This window comes from Triticum dicoccoides, chromosome 3A, assembly GCF_002162155.2.
Source record: "Triticum dicoccoides isolate Atlit2015 ecotype Zavitan chromosome 3A, WEW_v2.0, whole genome shotgun sequence".
In the NCBI taxonomy this organism is placed as follows: Eukaryota; Viridiplantae; Streptophyta; class Magnoliopsida; order Poales; family Poaceae; genus Triticum; species Triticum dicoccoides.
Genome location: NC_041384.1, coordinates 363,028,491 through 363,031,085, shown reverse-complemented (window position 1 = coordinate 363,031,085; position 2,595 = coordinate 363,028,491).

The window sequence follows — 2,595 nt, the reverse complement described above, 5'->3', positions numbered from 1 at the left end:
TACAAAGGTGATCCAGGAGTGGATCACTAGATAGCGGTCAAAATTATCCTTGGAGTAATAAGGACATGTTTCTCAATTATGGAGGTGATAAAGAGTTCGGCGTAAAGGGTTACATCGATGCAAACTTTAACACCTATCCGAATGACTCTGAGTAGCAAACCGGATACGTATAGTGGAGCAACCATTTGGAATAGCTCCAAGTGGAGCGTGGAAGCAACATTTATAATATGACCTAGAGATTTGCAAAGTACATACGAATCTGATTGTTGCAGACCCGTTGACTAAAACCTCTCTCACAAGCAAAACATGATCAAACCCCAGAACTCATTGAGTCTTAATCACATGATGATGTGAACTAGTTTAGTGACACTAGTAAACTCTTTGGATGTTGGTCACATGGCGGTGTGACCTGTGAGTGTTGATCACATGGCGATGTGAACTAGATTATTGACTCTAGTGCAAGTGGGAGACTGTTGGAAATATGCCCTAGAGGCAATAATAAATTAGTTATTATTATATTTCCTTGTTCATGATAATCGTTTATTATCCATGCTAGAATTGTATTGATAGGAAACTCAGATACATGTGTGGATACATAGACAACACCATGTCCCTAGTAAGCCTCTAGTTAACTAGCTCGTTGATCAATAGATGGTTACGGTTTCCTGACCATGGACATTGGATGTCGTTGATAACGGGATCACATCATTAGGAGGATGATGTGATGGACAAGACCCAATCCTAAGCCTAGCACAAAAGATTGTGTAGTTCGTATGCTAAAGCTTTTCTAATGTCAAGTATCATTTCCTTAGACCATGAGATTGTGCAACTCCCGGATACCGTAGGAGTGCTTTGGGTGTGCCAAACGTCACAACGTAACTAGGTGGCTATAAAGGTACACTACAGGTATCTTCGAAAGTGTCTGTTGGGTTGGCACGAATCGAGACTGGGTTTTGTCACTCCGTGTAAATGGAGAGGTATCTCTGGGCCCACTCGGTAGGACATCATCATAATGTGCACAATGTGATCAAGGAGTTGATCACGGGATGATGTGTTACAGAACGAGTAAAAGAGACTTGCCGTTAACGAGATTGAACAAGGTATCGGGATACCGACGATCGAATCTCGGGCAAGTACAATACCGCTAGACAAAGGGAATTGTATACGGGATTGATCGAATCCTCGACATCATGGTTCATCCGATGAGATCATCGTGGAACATGTGGGAACCAACATGGGTATCCAGATCCCGCTGTTGGTTATTGACCGGAGAATGTCTCGGTCATGTCTGCATGGTTCCCGAACCCGTAGGGTCTACACACTTAAGGTTCGATGACACTAGGGTTATAAGGAATAGATATATGTGGTTACCGAATGTTGTTCGGAGTCCCGGATGAGATCCCGGACGTCACGAGGAGTTCCGGAATGGTCCGGAGGTAAAGATTTATATATGGGAAGTCCTGTTTTGGTCACCGGAAAAGTTTCGGGTTTTACCGGTAGTGTACCGGGACCACCGGAGGGGTCCGGGGGTCCACCAAGTGGGGCCACCAGCCCCGGAGGGCTGCATGGGCCAAGTGTGGGAGGGGACCAGCCCCAGGTGGGCTGGTGCGCCCCCCACCAAGGCCCAAGGCGCCTCCAAGAGGGAAGGGGGGCAAACCCTAGAGCAGATGGGCCCTAAGGCCCACCCCAGGTGCGCCTCCCCCTCTCCCCCTTGTGGCCGCCACCCAGATGGGATCTGGGGGCTGCCGCCACCCCTAGGGAGGGAACCCTAGGTGGGGGCGCAACCCCTCCCCTTCCCCTATATATACTTGAGGTTTGGGCTGCCCAAGACACACGAGTTCCTCTCCTTCTTGGCGCAGCCCTACCCCTCTCCTTCCTCATCTCTTGCGGTGCTTGGCGAAGCCTTGATGGAGTACCACGCTCCTCCACCACCACCACACCGTTGTGCTTCTGCTGGATGGAGTCTTCCTCAACCTCTCCCTCTCTCCTTGCTGGATCAAGGCATGGGAGAAGTCACCGGGCTGTACGTGTGTTAAACGCGGAGGTGCCGTCCGTTCGGCACTAGGATCTTCGGTGATTTGGATGACGACGAGTACGACTCCTTCAACCCGTTCTCTTGAACGCTTCCGCATAGCGATCTACAAGGGTATGTAGATGCACTCTCCTTCCCTTCGTTGCCGGTTTCTCCATAGATAGATCTTGGTGACACGTAGGAAAATTTTGAATTTCTGCTACGTTCCCCAACAGTAGCCGCATCCTTCGGTGATACTTGGCCTCGCTCCGGTGCTGCCCCTTGACCGCGCAAGGCTGAGACCGCTGCACGGCCGGCCTCCCCACCATGGCCGCCCTCCATCTCCCCACCATGGCCGCCTTGCTCGTCCTCCGCAGGTTGGCCGCCCCCCGCCTCTCCACCATGGCCGCCTCGCCCGTCCTCCACGGGTTGGCCGCCCCCCGCCTCCCCACCATAGCCGCCTCGCCCATGGCCCTCCTCCACCGCACCCACCCTGCCATCGTCGGCCTCGCCCTCCTCCATGCCGCTCTCCCAGCTTCGCGCCGTCGCTGGATGTGTCGCGCCGCTAGGTTTAGGTCTCAGGG